The sequence below is a fragment of the Colossoma macropomum genome, unplaced genomic scaffold (genome assembly GCF_904425465.1).
Source record: "Colossoma macropomum unplaced genomic scaffold, Colossoma_macropomum, whole genome shotgun sequence".
Taxonomy (NCBI): Eukaryota; Metazoa; Chordata; class Actinopteri; order Characiformes; family Serrasalmidae; genus Colossoma; species Colossoma macropomum.
Window position 1 is genome coordinate 40,619 of NW_023495656.1, and position 19,382 is coordinate 60,000.

At 36.7% G+C, this 19,382-nt stretch overlaps 1 pseudogene; it reads left to right on the forward strand.

Moving 5' to 3' along the window:
• Positions 1 to 19,382, forward strand: part of LOC118802693 — a 54,296-nt pseudogene that overhangs the window by 16,160 nt on the left and 18,754 nt on the right.

The following is a 19,382-nucleotide window of genomic DNA, read 5'->3' on the forward strand; positions in this document are numbered from 1 at the left end:
TTCCTGTTTTTAGTGTTGGTTTCACTTCTCCAAACTGGGCATGCTCCAGGTGATTTATGTTTACTAAACTGCTGTGTGTAGATGTTAGGATTATAACAGCCAAAAAGATTGTGCTCATTGATTGACATGCAGATTTTTAGTGATTTAGTGATAGATGTGTTTGCTGGTTGATTTTCACAGTGCATCCAGAGCCACATCTGACTGTGCAGCCTGATTGGCCACAAATATTCAGTGGAGAGAATGTTACACTCACATGTGACTTGCCAGGAGAGAAAGTAACTGACTGGACATATGTCTGGATCAGTGATAACACTCCACCTCAGCATTCTGATGAAAAGCATTACATCATAAGAAACATCAAAGTGAATCAGAGTTCAAAATACAAATGTTATGGTCACAGAAACCATGATCAAGGACAATCTGACTAGAGTAATGAAGTGACTCTCACAGTGATAGGTACATATCCAGTGTTATAATCCTGTAATATGCACATCATTATGACAAAACACTTTCATTAAATATATCTGAATTTGCCAGAGCAGGATGTATTTGGCTGTTTTACAGTAATATTTATGTGATGTAATTGTACAGAGAGACCAAAAGCTTCACTGATCCTGGTGTCTCCTGGACAGATATTTACTGGGGAGAAAGTAACTCTCAGATGTGACATACAAGGACACACAGACACTGAGTGGAGCTACAGCTGGTATAAAGATGGTGACAGTAACCCTCCAGTTCATTCCTCTGATAATAAAACAGAATATTCATTCAGTGTTGTAGAGTCTGACAGTGGTAAATACACCTGTAGAGGAGAGAGGAGGAGTGACTCTCAGAGTTCAGAGATCAGTGATGATGTTACACTGACTGTATCAGGTGAGTCTGTGGGTTGTTTTGTGATATCATTCTATTATGTAAGGTTGTTTTTGTGTCTAAGTAAATTATCGCTGTGTTACAGACAGAGCTCAGGCAGTACTGAGAGTGTCTCCACAGAGCTGTCTGACTGAAGGAGACTCTAAGCTGTGAGGTCAGAGGCTTCTCTACAGGCTGGACATTCGGCTGGTACAGAGATAAAGATGGGCACCTTTTAGACTACTAAACTACTTGATCAAGATCTATTTCAACTGTTGTGTAGTTAGCCAGATGAACACTAATGTTACCAAAAAAGTCAAAACAAAATAAAAGTGTGATAAACTGGAACTTATGAAACTGCAGCCTGTGCTGTTTAACAGGGCGTTGCCGCTCTGTTGTTTCAATTTCCAATTCCATCCCAAGGCTTTAACCAGCATGTGAACCGTACTAATGTTATTCCTCCTAATAAACAGTCTCACATGTTCATCTCAGTCTTCTCATTATTCACCTTTATAATATTGTAACATTGTAATGTTTTATTTGGTGAGTTTTCATCAATATTAACACACCAAGATAATGAGAAGAAACAGTGGAGAATGTGTTTGCAGTGTCTGAGATTTTTGAACTGCAGAAAGAAGAACAGCTCAAACCACTGTTTTGCAATATAAATACACGTAACATCGTTATGCTAGTTTGATTAAATTTGTTATGCTGCCTGTCACAGTTGCCTAAAACAATAGAAATGAAAGGTTAAAGCAGAAGTTCCACCACTGAGGCACCACTGAGGTTTATCCTAAAGATAGAACAGTATTTAGGAAATTCTGTTGATGTATCTGTAGTACTGTTTTTTTTTTTTTAATCTAGAGTTATGATACAATTATGAACTTAAGAACTGTCATTCTATAATAGTTACTGTACTAAATTCAGTCCTAACTCAAGCTGTCGCGGTGACAAAACAGATCAGTTTTCAGTGGTAGGATATTTCTGTAATATACCCTCCTATTCTTATCAGATTACAGTTAAATGTGTTCAGTATACTTTGTCTTAAACAAAACAATAATTGAATTATAAAGAACATCTAAATGGTCATTTCTGTGTCTAAGGTGTTTCTCCTCCAGTCTCTCTGATGGTCAGTCCCAGCAGAACTCAACACTTTATTACTGACTCTCTCTCACTGAGCTGTGAGGGACAGAGTGACTCTATTGGATGGAGAGTGAGACGATTCACACTCAGTGAGAAGGTGTCAGATTGTTCATCAGGCTGGGGATCAGTTACAGGATCTACATGCAACATCAGCTCCCTCAGCACATCCCACACTGGAGTGTACTGGTGTGAGTCTGAATCTGGAGAGAGCAGCAATCCTGTAAACATCACAGTGCACAGTGAGTCTACATGAAGTGTTTACTGTGTCAGACCAAGCCTTGCAAACTGTTTTCCTTCTGGGTCACAGCTCTGCAGAAATATGTGTTTTTCCTCATCTAACACTCTGAATTCAATTCACAAAATCTTTGCTAATTAGTTAATGCGTTGAATCTGGTGTGTTTAATAAGGCAGAGTGCTGACGTCTGCAGTGCTTTGGCTTGTGAGCACTGGAGTCTGACACACATGAGTTTAGCCACACACACACGTTTTCTAAGCCGCTTATCCTTCTGGGTCGCGGGGGGAACTGGAGCCTATCCCAGCGATCAATGGGTGGAAGGCAGGAAACACCCTGGACAGGCCGCCAGTCCATCACAGGGCAGACAGACAGCACATGCACACACATACTCACACCTAGGGGCAATTTAGCATGTCCAATTAACCTGATTGCATGTCTTGGACTGTGGTAGGATTTAGCCAGACATATAATGTGTAATTTTTGAGCCTGATTTTGTTGTATCTGACTATATTTCTGGATCAGGCTGAGTTTCAGCTTTATTGGTTGTTGTTTGATGTGCAGTGTGAGGGGGCAAGCGAACTCTAATTAATTGCCCAAACAAGCTGCAATTGAGAAGTCGGACAGCCGGAGGGATATATGACATCAGAAATTTGGGTTGGTTGTCTTGCAGTTTGAGCAGATCTCACAAACCAGTTGTTCACAGTCACATTCAAACCACACACACAGTCACAACCACTGCACCTACACAGGAGAACACACTAACAAGATGGAGGAAAAAGTTGACACTTCTGTTAACAAAGTCCGTACATGCTGACTTTGCTCTGTTTGTACAGAATTGTGAGCTATAATAGTTAATAGAGTGATTTATTCCAATGGTCTTTGCAAAATAGGCTGTAATACAGAAGCCCTGAAGGATAAGATGAAAAAAAGTAAATGAAAGAAAATGTGTTCCTGAGTCTACGTTTGACTTTATTTTTTCTGCTTGTATCTCATACCCAAATGAGCCAACAAAATAATTCTAGCATCATTAGAAATATTAGCATCTAGCATCAAAACCCTGAAAAAAATACGTCACATTTCTTTCCCACTACAGTATAAAATATTGGCTATCCTTTAGAATGTTACACCACCTTTGACCAGCAGGGGGTGGCTGTTTTTTATTTATTTATTTTTTTTACTCTTTATTTATTTATTTATTTATTACCTGGATCCAAGACAAAAGGAGAAAAAAGGGCCACCACTGCAGGTCAAAGTTGGTGTAACACGCTAAGTGTTTTTTTTTTTACTACTCCAATGGAAAAAAGTTTGCAGAAGATTTTTTGGAGGTTTTTGATGGCTAGAATTATTCAAGTGATGCTATAAATACTTATCGCCTGTTTTTGGTATGTTATACAGTCAGAAAAAATAGCAAAGTTGAACTTAGACTCAGAAATGCACTTTCATTTTTCTCATCTTACTCTTCAGGATTTCTGCACCACAGACTGTAGAGAGAATCTTAAATGTTAGTGTTGTTTATTAGAAACTGTCAGAGCATGTACTTAAGTTAAAGTAGAGATACTCCAGTTAAAGTTGAAGTCCTCCCTTTAGACCTCCACTTGAGTAAAAGTACAAAAGTATTTGCCTTCAAATGTACTTAAGTATCGAAAGTAAAAGTACTAAAAGATTAATTATGACTCTAATGTTCTATTACCGTTTTTGTAATAAGATTCTTGCTTCATTAACTCATTTTAGGCAAAAATACTCCAGTGTCACTCTTGTTAAACCAATCTTTTAATAGAATGGCATTAATTAGTCTGACGCTGATGTCTATTAAAATTATCATGAGCGCAAAACACTGAAGGCAAACAATTTCCATTAGGTAGAACCAAGTGGCCATGAAATAACGTTTTGCAAACAAGCAAAGTTTCAGTTTAAGATTTATTTGCAACTTAGTTACAAGTTTAAGTTTAATAAAAACTTGCTTTAAACACACAAATGAGTTTCTTTTACTATACTACATCTGTAGGTCTCTGTTCATAAACATAAACTAGCCAAAACAAATTTACTATAAAATGAAATAGTGTTTGTATAAATTCAGAAAAAAGACACGTCAGTCACAACTTCATATGTGGACATATTTTTATTTTGTGGTTTATTTACACAAAGTTAGGTTAGTTCCATCATTTATGTTGAATAGACACTCCCAATATTTTACGCTGCTGCACTGACGTTGAACCGTGTGCTTGCACTGGGTCGGTATGTCCAACAGGTCAAAACAAGCTCAATCAAAGTGCACGCTGTGCCCTGATTGGTGTTCTTGCTTTGCGCTTTTTCATTTTGACATGTTACATTTTTATACACACATAAGCCAAAAGGAACAACAGATTCTGCATAATGTAGTGGAGTAAAAAGTAAGATATTTGACTTTGAAATGTAGTGGAGTGAAAGTAAAAAGCTGCCCAAAATGGAAATACTTCAGTAAAGTACAGATATATAAAAAAACTACTTCAAATTACATTTACTTAGTTACTGTCCACCACTGGAAACTGTCCATAGACAGAGCCCACATGTCTGTAGCCCACATCACAGCCAGTCAATGAGACTGATTTCTAAAATCACACACTGTATGTCGGCCTTTAAACCAAACATCTACAAACTCTGCAGCCTTTGAAGACTGTATGAGTCTTTACTTTTCAAAAGAATGAGCATCTTTATATAGTCAATATTGTCTGTCAACCAAATTTTACTGATATGTATGTTGTTGTTATTGTTTACTGTATAAAGTGTAACATTTTCTACATTCTAGATAATAATGTGATTCTGGACAGTCCTGTTCATCCTGTGACTGAAGGAGATCCTCTGACTCTACACTGTTTATATCACTAAACAAAGTCCTCAAACCTCACAGCTGAGTTCTATAAAGATGGATTATTCCTCCAGACTCAGACTACAGGAGAGATGACCATCCGTACTGTCTCAAAGTCAGATGAAGGTCTCTACCACTGTAAACACCCAGAGGAAGAAGAGTCACCACAGAGCTGGATCTCAATCAGAGGTGCGAAATACAGATATAATCAAAATGCAGTGTTTAAATCATTAACAGTGGGGTTTGTATAAGGTAGTACAGTGTTTAGGAGGTGGTGAATGGAGCATTTCTCACAGCAGTGTCTGGTGTGGTTTTGTTTAAATAGTCTGTAGAGCTCAGATTTATCAATAGCAGAGACAACACAGATCAGGAAATAAGACAAACACTTACTGAATATATAATCACATATTAACCTAAAACCCATTTTATAGAATTTTCAATACAGCAGTATCTTTAAAGCAGTGTAGTAGTCATGAAATATCTCCAATTTCATTACTGTCTTTTTATGTTTTTAACTTTTATTTCATAATTCATTACAATATAAGAGAACTTCACTTAAAGTGAGCCTGTGGGTTACTGTTGTAAGAGGATGAAATGAGGAGTTAAAAGTGAGAAGGACAAAGAAAACCCAGGGTTAGGGCAGCGCTGTTTGGCTGAGTACACTCTGTTAAAGTAGTGGTGTCATTGTCTTGTGCTAATTTTAAGTTTTAGCCTGAGAATCTTCCAGAAACCTTGGATGTAAGACTTTGTTATGTAGAGGCAGGTACTACCAGGTAAGTGACGGTTCATGAAAAGTTCTTCTTTCGTTTTGGAACATGGGAGCTACTAGAGAAGCACCTAAACTCCTGCACTGACCAGCCAGTTCATGGCCCTCACATGCTGTGGTAAAATACTGCTGTGGGATATACAACTATCATTGTTAGTAGTTTATCACTGAGACAACACATTAATTAATTAGTTAATTATTCAGTGACAGTAAAGGGAAAAAGTAATGACTAAGATTTCCTCATTTCCTGCTTCACTGAAAGTAACTGAGTACAAAGATACATATTAATCAATTTCTTGGGAGGGTCTGGAAGGCACCCAAAATTTGCATTAGTTCATCTCAGGATGAGGCACTGACAACTTTCTGTCACATACAGTAATGTGTGACTCTATGAAGTCATTCTTTCTAGCTTGTAGCTGGAGGTTACAGAAGTAATGTGAATGTGTGTGTGTGTGTGTGTGTGTGTGTGTGTGTGTGTGTGTGTGTGTGTGTGTGTGTGTTTCAGGTCTGTCTAATTCAGGAGCTTCATTCTCAGTGTTCAGTCTGCTCAGTAGTTTAATGGCAGTGTCTCCATATCTGCTGGTGTCCATTGTTCTGGGGGTCAAATGCTACAGAGCTCGAGGTAAGAACTCTTTCAGTATGACTGTAAGTGACACATAGTCTAATAGAAATGTAAAGAAATGCGAATGCTAACAAGCTGCCACCACTGTTGGTGCAGCCTGCTTAGCTCTAATTACATTACTAATGTAACAAAACTCATTTTCCACTTCACAATTAACACTGTAACACATGTAAATCATGAAATTATTATTCTATGTAAAATTTGGGTCAAGCTGTGTATTTTGTAAATATTACACATTATAACTATTTTATCATCTTCCAACTGTGTATCATGTGACTATTTAGGTCCAGTGTAACCTTAAATGAATATATCAACCACTATTTATTTCTGACCAAACTTCAGAGAAGATTTTATTTTTATTTATTTTATATTATTTTTTATTTACTTTGACTGGTCTCGAGAAATTATTTTATTTATTTATTTACTTACTTACTTTTACATAGTTAATTTATGTGTTAATTTATGTGTTAATCTACCATGTTATTTAGTGTTCTAAATTGTTGATTTCATAAAACACAGACTTTTTTTCCTGTTTTTTTTCTTATTCACCCCCTACCCCCCCAAAAAAAAATTGACAAAAGCACTGTTCTGAACCAAACCATGGATTTGGAAAATCATTACACCCCTACAATTATCATAGAATTATTTTATTCTATAGTCATAACTGCATGTTATTTCAAATATGATTGACAGGAGCAGGATTATTAACTCAAGCCGATTAAGGAGATTATAATGTTCCAACTGTAACTTACTAAGAATCTCTGACCAAAAACTCAATAACTTATTTTTACATAATTATGTGTTTGAAAAATTGTTTATTATGTTAGGAAAATGTGAAGTGAAAAACTACCAGATGAGGGCAGTGAAACATTTTTAATCAGAGTTTTTTTCTTTTTTTTTCTTACAGCTCAGACTGATGAAGATCAAAGTCAGTATGCAGTCACAGAAGAGTGAGGATATAAATGAACACTAAATGTAGAATCACATCCACCTGTTTGTTTAAAATGCTTTCAAATTAGCTTTAGAAAGTGATGTTTTAGCTTTAATCATTTTTCTGTTATATAATAAAAATGCAGAAGTTTTCAGGTAAAAGAAAAGCTCAAAACCACTTCACTGTATGATATTATTTGCACAGATTTTGTCCAATGTGATTAGTTATTTTCACTTATTTTATTGTAACTTCTTTTTTATATATATAAATGTTCAAATACTTCATCATAGAATAAGATGCGGGAAACATAGCGCTTTAGAGGAAATCTCTTTTATTGAACACAGCAGCAGTGAGAACAGCTGCCAGCACTGACTGAAATGGCTGGGAAGCAACAGCCATTTGCTGTTTGTGTGTCTCCCACACATGATAGACATGAACACCCCCCAAATACCCCACAGCCCAGCTCAGAATCACACACCAACCCTGCTGCACACATAATATCCACACAGTCACAAATATTCACAAGATTTAAGTCTCTCTTACTGCAAGTCCAGTGCTTCTCATGAGCCTTTCTGCATCCATGGTCACATGAGCCTGTAGCTGGACGTAACAATATATAACAAAATAAAAGAATATTTGAAATGTCACGGTACATGCGAAAAATGTAGATATGTTTTACAAAAGTTACATATGTTTTCATCCATGAAAAATTCACACATTGTTCTTACTTATCACTGTATAAATGCATTTTACATTAAATAAGAAATAAATTTTATTTTAAATGAAGCAGAGATTCTTTAGTCATGTTGGGATGTTCAGTACTTAATGAAATACTGAGTGTGGTTTAAAATAGATTTCAGCTTTTAAGCAGACAAGAGAAATAAATGAATAAAATAATCACTACTGTTGATATTTTATTTTCTCAAATCTAAATACAATAATATAATTATTTTGCTTCTTATGATCGCCTTGATTTCCCGGCTGTTGTTTATAGTTTATTTTCTGCACTTTGGCTGCTGCTTCACTGTCTGAGGAACTCTTGTGATGATTTCCACAGATCATCTGGGTTCATCTCAGTTTAAACCTCATATAAAATCTTCTGATTGAGAATCACAGAGAAGCAATCAGAGTGAACGATCATTCAGGGAAGATGAGCGTCTTTCATATACAAGCAGTAAATTAAATCAGCAAAGAAACATGATCAGAATCAAGTCAGGATGTGGAGCTCTGTTTATTTCAGTGTGTTTGAAACAATAATTCAGAGCAACTCTCCTAAATTCTGCAGTGAAGCTGGAGTGATTGCTGAGCTCATGACAGCTGAGCTTTGCAGACCCAGCAAATAGTATTTAACCTGTAGTACCACTGAGTGCCAGTAGAGGCATTTCAGCATTCAAAGATGAGCATTAACTGCAGAATCAAACTAGAGTCCATATAAAAATCTACAAACACACGCTGATACATGGAATTACACATTAATTATTATGTAAAAAAAAAATATTACAATAAAAACCTCTCTGAGGTCAGTCATACTATAAAAGTCTTGGGGATGACCATTCAGGATTCATTGTGCTTCAAGTTGACCCAACAGTGTCTTTAGGTAATAGGACATTGTCTTGTGCCGCCTTAAGAAATATGTTTTGGAAACCTGGCATAGTTCACAACATTTAAACACAGTGTCCACTGACTGTCCACTCTATTTGGCACACCTACCTTGTTGGTCCACCTTGTAGATGTAAAGTCAGAGTCAGAAGCTTATCTGTTGTTGCACAGTTTGTGTTGGTCATCCTACAGTGCTTCATCAGTGGTCACAGGACACTGTTGGCTAGATCTTTCCGGTCGGTGGTGTTTTCAGTCCAGCAGTGACACTGAAGTGTTTAAAAACTCCAGCAGCACTGCTGTGTCTGATCCACTCGTACCAGCACAACATAAGCTAACGCACCACCACCACGCCAGTGTTACTGCAGTGCTGAGAATGATCCACCACCAAATAATACCTACCCTGTGGTGGTCCTGTGGGGGTCCTGACTATTGAAGAACAGGGTAAAAGGGGGCTAACAAAGTATGCAGAGAAACCGATGGACTACAGTCTGTAATTGTAGAACTACAAAGTTCAATAATATGGTAAGTGAAGCTGATAAAATGGACAGTGAGCGTAGAAACAAATGTGTTCCTACTGACTTTAAGTTTGGCACTTTTATAGGGTGCCGTGTGTACCACAAATCAGTTTGTGAAATTTCGGTCCTGCTAGATCTGCCCCTGTGAACTGGAAGTGCTATTATTGTGAAATGCAAGCGTCGAGGAGGAACAGCAGCTTAGCCACAAAGCGGTAAACCATGCAAACTCACAGAGCGGGGCTGCTGAGTGCTGAAGCGCACGGTGCCTATCCTCTGCTGAATCACTCACTAAAGAGTTCCAGTTTACCCCTGGAAGAACATCCGAACTGCGGGTTAGGAGCTTCACGAAAAGGGATTCCATGGCTGAGCAGCTACACACAAGACTAAGATCAAAATGCACAGTGCCAAAATGAGGGAGGGGGAAGTGATGTAAAGCACACTGCCACTGAACTCTGGAGCAGTGGGAACGCATTCTGTGAAGTGATGAATCACGCTTCTCTATCTGCCAGTCTGAATGGTAAGTCTGGGTTTGGTGACACCAAAAATTTGAGAGGCAGAAATCTTGTATCAAGGAAAACATTTCACTTTCAAAACTACAACAGTCTGTCTCCTCAGTTCCCAAACGCTTACAGTGTTCTTAAAAGAAGAGGTGATGAAACACAGTGGTAAACATGCCCCCGTCCCAACTTTTTGGGTATGTGTTGGCATCAAATTTAAAATGGGCATATAATTTTCAAAAAACAATAAAATTTCTTAGTTCAAACATTTAATGTGTTGTCTTTGAAGTATTTTCCTTTATAAATATGGTCAAATATGCATATCATTGCATTTTAATTTTATTTACATTCTGCACAGCGTCCCAACTTTTTTGGAAATAGGGTTATATTTAAATTTCTAGCCAACTTTATTCTCATCATGTACACCATACTGTGAAATCTCTTTATTATAGAAACATTAGTTTATGTTCTATGCCCAGCAACAGAACAAAGTTCACTTATTAGAGCTTCTAATGATGTAGGAGGAAAAGGATATCTTAAGTCGCTGTGGTACAAGATAAGATTTAGAATGATGAAGAACAGAAGAGTCTTTGAGTGACAGATCAGTGCAGATCACTGGTAATATATTGATTTACTGCTCCATCTAGTGTTGATCAAATGTATTCACAGATATTTCAATGCAGACTGGATATGAGTAATGTGGGGTATGTATACTGATGTAAAAGTCATAACAAATCAAGTTATTTTTGTCAACTTTTTTTTAATAAACTTTGATAATCCTTTTGTTTTACTCTGAGAAGGCTAGCTCGTCTGCTTATGCTGTTTGATTTCAACTGGACTTTTTGTGAGGGGTCATCAGGGTTGGTTAGTAGCAGAATATATATGTAACAGATTTACATAAACAGGATACAAAAGCAAACATAACTGTATTTTAGCGGAAATTCTTCCCTGGAGCATGGAGGCCGTTATAGCTGCAAAGGGAGGGACAACTCCATGTTAAAATTTTATACAACTGCTAGCAAGAATTTTCAGCACTTTTTTTTTGAGTTCTCAATTATAAAACTCGTCACATGGTTTGCACAACAATACTGTGTTTGGGTCAAACCTTGAACAGTGTTGTGTTTTGTTTTGTTTGAACACAAAATACATTGAATTAATACAATTTACAAAATTCTTTCATTCTCTTCTCACTCTGTCTCAGCCTTTCGCAAAATTTAGTATTTCTAGAGCTCAATTAATTGCTAGGGGCAACTCTCTGCCTCCCTCTGGTGGCTGCAGCTGGTCTAGTAGATGACCCAGCGCCATGCAAATCACTCCTCACTACTTCATAGATTTACATAAAACAGTAGATCTGCCTTAATGCCTACACTTGTTATTGTTATTAGTTGACTGTTGTAAGAACATCAGTGTTGATATTTTGATAGATTGAGTTTATTTTGAGATGTTTCAGCAGTGTTTTTATATCCATACAGCATTTTGGGTATAAAATGAACCACACAAGCTAGATTTTAACTTGGTGACTAAATATTTGTACCTCCCCTTAAGTAAAATCAAGATCTTTTTGGGTTAAGACATTGGGGCTAAAAGCGCTAAATGCTGTGTGATGTGTTTGCTTATAGCTCTGTTATAGCTCAAGCTAATAACTATAGCTCCCGTTCACTGAAACTCATTCACTGTGTATGCATTAGTTATTAGCTAAGATGTGACTTAAAGGATGGTGTTGAAATCAAATGTAGTAAATGATAGTTTGAAAGTAACTGAGGACTTGAAGATTTTTTCACACAAATTTAAGTACAAACGCACACATAACTGATGCAGTTCAGAGGAGGAGTGTCCAGTGCTTTTTTTTCTCTGTAGACCTGTGGAGCCAATGAGGTTGTAGGCTGATGACATCACAATGGATTACAAGAGAGAGGGAGAATTAGCCATTATGACATCATCAGTTCAGCTGACAGATCATTTTACAGTTTCTAAACATTCTGTAATGTATTTTAATGAGAATATTATTAAAATGTTTTTAAAATTCTCCAAAAATCAAGGATTTATTTTACTTGGTAAGAGTAAATGAGTGTCTTTGGTATGAAATGCATTTATGTCTGTTGGGTCAGTTGGACCTTTCTTGCCAGAATGATGTTTGCATGTTGAAGATTCACAAGATGTGTTTTAAATGCGGAGATACAGAGATAAATGAAATGACAGCAGACAATAAACAAGTGATACATGAACTACAGTTGTGCACTTGGTTGGTTGATGTTGGAGGTTTGGGAGGATGGTGGTATGAATGAAAGAATAAGAGGGAGAGTGATATCAGTACGGATAGATGGTTTTATTGGTGGTCACTGTAGAGGAGAGCAGAAGAGGAGTGTGTGATCTGTTTGTGTGTCAGGCTGCACTGATGAAATCACAGTGATCCAGAATTTGAATCTAAACATTTTGACAAAGAAGTGAACAGGAACATCATCAGCTTTAAACTTTAACATTGAATATTTCAAAATTTACATGCACAATGAATAAAAATTTTAAAGCTTTAGTTTATAATAGAGTAGCAGTCTGTTGTTTTGAGGGAAGAATAAGAGAGAAAATCAAAGAGAAAACATTAAACTGGCTTTTCAAACTAACTTAATAAACTTTGATTTTTAATCAGATTGTAAATATCTTTACAACAGGCTGTATTCAATGAGTCCTAATTCTAAATAAATAAATGAATAATTTTTTTTTTGTTTTTGTTTTTCATCTCTCTGAAGGAGATGTCACTGGACTTGGTGATTCAACATATGTTTTTAACTGAAACCAGAAGAACAAATTGCAGGTAGGAGAAATTCCAGTAAAATAGATGTACAAGATTAAAATGTAAATGGAAAAAATTGCAGCATAATAAGTCACATAACTTATTTAGTTAAGTAAACTGATTGTTGTGTGACTTAAAGGCTTATTTAGGGCTGTATATATAGAATATATAAAGTTGTTCTGCCTTTTAAATGTCCCTTACTGACTTTGCAGGACTAATTTACAATATATAAAAATGTTACAATATTATATATTATAATAATATTATATATTCTTAGACAATACATAAAGTACCTAAGTGTGAAAAGCAAATTCTAAATGGTGATGTTCTTTTAAAGGTCCATGAGGAGTGCGAACAAAAGCAGAATAATGCTGAAGATGTAAAGGAACGCAAGCCAGAAACTCATCATATGTATACGTGTGCAATAGTGGTTCGTCTAAGAGCTAATATATCACATTTCTGTATTACATTTGACTGTCAGTAGCAATACGCTATGAGAAAAACAGAAGCTCTTCTTTATAGAAAATGTACTTGCTTGAACTTGCTAAACCTGATGAAGCATCAGCCAGCAACTCCTGTCTCTATATTTTGTGTATATTTTGTGTATATTTAATATATTTCAGTTTCAGTATTTATGTATTTTTATGTTCACTTTGTTTACTATCTGTAGAGTGATTAGCTGGGCCTCACCACAGGCATTTCAATGCATGAATGTCCTGACATGTTGTGCAAAAGACAAATAAACTTGAAACTTGAAATTGGATATGACTTTTAGCTGAAGAAAAAAATGGAAATGATAATTTACTAGCTTGGTAAGAATGTGGCCATTCAAATATTTAAAGCCAGTAAGAGTGTATAAAAATGTTCTGATTATCTACCATTTTATCAGTTTGGTAGTTTGATCTTTTAGAATTTATAGTCTACATATTTGACTGATTTATTGCAAATGGTTGTTTATCAAATGTGATGCGTGTAATGAAGATGTACATTTTGTATATTTATGTAAAATTGAGTTTTTGACCACTACGGGGGAGTTTCATATGAGCCAGAGTTTTTGATTAACTTATATTTAATACAGAGAATTTAATCACCAGCAAATATCTGCTTTTGATGAGCACAGTGTGATTCGTCAAGTTACCTTCATTCAAGTCTGAAACTTCAGTGTGAAAAAGCAGCTTCAGTACATTCTGAGCTCTGAGCTGGAGTAGCTCACTATAGTGCCATCTCCCTATACTAGACCAAAACTCACTTAAATACAATTAAGGTCAATTTTTGAAATCTCTATAAACCTTTAAGTGTTTTGCATTTATCAGCATTTTCAGTGTCATTTTTTACCACATGTTAATATATTCTATTTATTTTGTACTGATGTTCTTGCTGATTTTTAATGTTTCCTAGATTTGTTTTGTTGCTTTTTTGAGTGAATTAATCAATCATCTTACTTTATTAGTTTTACTAATGCTGATATTTAATAAACAATTCACATCAATGCATTCATGTATCATGCTAACAAAGTGTATTTAAGTATTTAATAATATGGAGTCTGTACAGTAGCAGGATTGTGTGTGAAGTGTGTTAATCAGACTGAGCTCATACTGTACTCCTGTTTATTGAGCAGTAACTCTGAGGAAGTGGAGAGCAGAAGAAAACCTCGTATCTCCATTTTTCATTTTTTGACAATTTGAAAATGCCTATTGCCCTTTACATTGTGTGAAAATTTCATGAAAAATGGACCAAAAGAAACGACCCAAATGACTCAGAAATAAAGTCTGGTTCTTTTGAAAAAGTAGACTTTTTCCTTCTCCTGTAAAGTTATCATTCTGAAGATACGAGGTTTTCTTCTGACAAAAGCGATATGCAAATTTTTGTGACAGTTTCACAAAGATACAGCATTAGATGTATGTTTGATTGCTAGATGTGTTTGATTAGGAGTTGTACCAGAGCCTGTTTAATGTAGCCTGGCCACTGTTTATCCCATTATATCAAACATACTACTATAAAATGGCAAAGGGCACTGCAAGTGAGTCCTCAGTGAATGGGAGTAAACAGATAAACAGTGAAAAATGAAACATGTTTCTAGCCATTTGTGCAGGACAAGGGTATATTCCATTTCTTTAAAGAAAAGAGAACTAAATGTATTTTGAATTTTCCTACAGAAAACAGGTTTTGGGCAGTAGGATGCTAGCATTATTGCTAATGAGTGCTGACTGACTGGCAAGCTGACTAGCTCATTGGTTTAGTGAAAAAGTTCATGCATTGATGTCATAAAAGCATAAAGGCACTGTTAGAAAGTCCATAAAGTGAGTTCAAAAGTTAAAAAAAAAAAAATGTTCTAGAGTGTTTGTGTTTCAAGACATACAATGATGCCACCTTTAGAGAGAAAAGCAGAGAAAAGCTTTATACTCCTGATGGTCCCTGGGTTCAGACTAGGGGTGGGAATCTTTAGGCACCTCACGATTCGATTATGATTCAGAGGGCTGTGATGCGATTATAAAACGATTATCGATGCATCTTGGTGCATCTTTTTTTCTATACAGGATTTCTTTTTTTCACTGTGTGACAACTTTCTACATTTAAAGCAAAGTATTTGTAATGATCCACAATTAATTTACTTCCAGTATCTTGTATTAATAAAACAAATGGAAGTGATGTGGCAAGTGAACTAGAAGGCTCTCATTCACTGTTCTTGTTTGGAGAACGTGAGACGCTACTGCCACTCATCTAATAATAATCATGTGATAAAATGCGCAGTTACGGTTAAATAAGATTCTGTGGCAGTGGATGTCCACGCATCGCGTTACAGCTGTCCTACACATTTTCTTTAGTTATTTTTCATGTTTGGTCTCGTTGTAAAGGCGGAGTGTCGCTGTGTCAGTAAAATATGTTCGAGACGGGACGCTGTATCTCGGCTCCAAAGTGGGCAGCATAGCGTGAAAGCCTTTCTCAACGACGAAGGGCAGACCCTAATCCTTGGCAGTAAAAGTTGCGACAGAGTTTGTAATTCACTTCCGATTTGGGCGGAAGCTCCGACATCGCTTGCTTGAACATTTGGAGACGCCTTTATAAGCACTGCAGTTGGTTTAAGATACATTAAATCTGCAGTGAGAAACTGTCAAACACTAAAAAGGTGTGAAGATGTCGGCTTCTCTTTCGAATTTTCCCGTTCCACCTTAAATGGTGCCGCGTTTACTGGCGCCTCAGGCAGAATTTAAGGTGGAACGGGAAAATTTGAACAAGAGGCTGGAGAGTAAGAAGCGACTTCAGCCTCGTAAAACAGCCGAACATTGAGAGACATTTTACAAGAAACTATTCAATGTTTGAGGAAAAGTTTCCTAAGGGAAAGGGGAGGAAAGCGGTTATAGCTAAAGCTTTAGCAGAGCAAAGTAAGTCCGCGTTTTCGTTTATATTGTTTAGTCTATACTAGGCCATTATCACATAGTGACACATACTTGATATTAAATGTTGTGGCTCCCAAGGTGGTTTGATTTTTGTTGAAAGGAAAAATTGGCTCTTCTGATCTAACCTGGCTTTAACGCCGGTCGGATTTCTCACTCATCCAGTAGTGTTTTTGTTATGTGCCGCCACAGACTGTCCGGGCGCTGCACTTACCCACCTCTAAGTTCCGCCTTTTGCCTTCCGTCAACATTACGTTATAAATTAAATATTTAGAAAATCGATTTTTGACGTTTGTGAATCGATTCAGAATCGTTCACGTCTGTGTAGAGGGTTAAGAAAATGCCTTGTAAAGTTCATGTAAAACATTTTAACATGTTTTGTTGTGCTAAAAACGTTTTGCTTTGCTTCATTGGGCTGAATGTAAATCGTTTGCTTCCTCTAGGCTAGTCTAGCTAGTGCCATTGTAATTATTTCAGCGAGAAAGAGTCTTGCAGTACAGTTTCTAGGTGTTTTCTTCATGTGAAATGGCAAAATCTGTAAATGTTCAAGCTACATGGTCAAGAGTTGATACGTAGTAGTTTTAGGTTATGTTGTAAAGCTATACTGGAGAGTTGTGGACGCCATTTTAATGCCGTTGGCTTGTTTTCTTTGAAGCTGTGTTCGCCATGTTATGTGCTTCACTAGCGCCATGCACAAACAAGTGTGAATAGACGTACTGATGTATTTTTTTGATGTATTTGTCTCTTTCGAGGTTAAAACTTGTTCGTTCTTGATTAGTCGAAGCGTTATATCAGCGCAACTCATGGAGTTTAAGTAGTCTACAGTGCTATCTCTGTTCTGTAAGGTATGAGTTGAAACTGGCAGCGTTAAGCTGAATTCGCTGTATTGTGTATGTGTTTTATTGTGTTTTATGCTGTTGTAGTGAAAATGTTATGTGAATGCAGATGAGTAATGGTGTAGAGATAATGTTGAGCGAATGTATGAACTAGTACTACATCAGAGCCAATTTCTTTGTTATATTATTGTAGATACTATAAAGATATATATATATATGTATGTATATATATATATGTATATATATATATATGTATGTATATATATATATATATATATATATGTATATATATGTATGTATATATATATGTATATATATATGTATGTATATATATATGTATGTATGTATATATATATATATGTATATATATATATATGTATGTATATATATATATATGTATGTATATATATATGTATGTATTATATATATATATATATATATATATATATATGTGTATATATATATATATATATATATGTATATGTATATATATATATATATATATATGTATGTATATATATATGTATATATGTATATGTATATATATATATATATATATATATATATATGTGTGTATGTATGTATGTATATATATGTATGTATATATATGTATGTATATATATATATATATGTATGTATATATATGTATATATATGTATGTATATATATGTATATATATGTATGTATATATATATATATATATATATATATATATAGATATATATATATATATATATATGTATGTATATATCAAATCAAATCAAAATCAAATCAAATCAGATTTATTGTCACATCACAAGAGTACAGGGACACAGGTGAGTGAAAAACTTGAGTGCGAGTTCCACAAATTATGCAGAGAACAGTATTTACACATAGATAAACAAAACTATAGATAGGATAGAAGAATAGATAAAACCAATTTAACTAAAATATATACATATAATCTTACACAATAACTTAAAAATAATAATATTGCACCGAGACATATAATATTGCACTGGGAATGTAGAGTGAGTGTAATCAACTATATACTATATATAGTAATGGATATTACAATGCTATGTAGATGTGCAAATAATCACACTAGGTGTGGAGGTAGAAGATGGTACAGTAGGTGGCAGAGTATTTAGTAAAGTGCAAGGTACAGGAAGTTAAGTGGAAGCGCAGGGGGAGAGTATTGTCTTTGGATAGGTATTCAAAGTCCAGCTATGCAAGTAAAGTGCGGGAGTACAGTGGGTGCACGTACGTGTAATGGGAAGGGTTGGGCTGGGCAGAGCAGTGATTACTGGCTGTTCAATAGCCTGGTTGCATGGGGGAAGAAGCTATCTTTGAGCCGACTGGTTCTGGCTTTTAAGCTTCTGAGCCTCCTACCACTCGGCAGCTGAGAGAACAGACAGTGGCTAGGATGGGAGGGGTCCTTCATAATCCTTCTGGATTTCCTCAGGCAGCGACTGGTGTATAAATCCAATAGGTTAGGGAGCTGAACCCCGGTGATGGACTGTGCTGTCCGCACCACCCTCTGCAGAGATTTCCTCTCACGAACAGTACAGTTCCCGTACCAGGTGGTGATGCTGCCCGTCAGGATGCTTTCCACAGTGCAGGTGTAGAAGGTCTTAAGGATGCTGGGGTTCAGGCCAAAGCTCCTCAGCCTTCTGAGGAAGTAGAGGCGCTGGTGGGCCTTCTTCACCACCTGTGAGGTGTGCACTGCCCATGTCAGGTCCTCGCTGATGTGAACACCGAGAAACTTAAAGCTGCTGACCCTCTCTACCGCAGTCCCATTGATGGAAATCGATGGGTGTACTGTCTCCTGCTTCCTGAAGTCCACGATCAGCTCCTTGGTCTTACTGACGTTTAGAGAGAGGTTATTCTCCTGGCACCAGTTTTCCAGGATTTTAACCTCCTCTCTGTAGGCCGATTCATCGTTGTTGGAGATCAGGCCCACAACTGTTGTGTCGTCAGCAAACTTTATGATGACGTTGGAGCTGTGTCTAGCAGTGCAGTCATGGGTGTACAGGGAGTACAGGAGCGGGCTGAGCACACAACCCTGGGGGGCTCCGATGTTGAGGGTCAAAGAGGAGGATGTGATACTTCCCATCCTTACCACCTGCCGTCGGTCCGTCAGGAAGTTCAGGATCCAGCTGCACAGTGTGCTGTTCAGACCCAGATCCCGGAGCTTGCAGTCGAGCCTCGAAGGAACGATTGTGTTGAATGCTGAACTGTAGTCTACAAACAGCATTCTCACATACGTGTCCTTCTTTTCCAGGTGGGAGAGGGCAGTGTGCAGGGTCAGGGCGAGTGCATCGTCGGTGGATCTATTCCGCCTATATGCAAATTGCAGTGGGTCCAGGGTGGCAGGCAGTG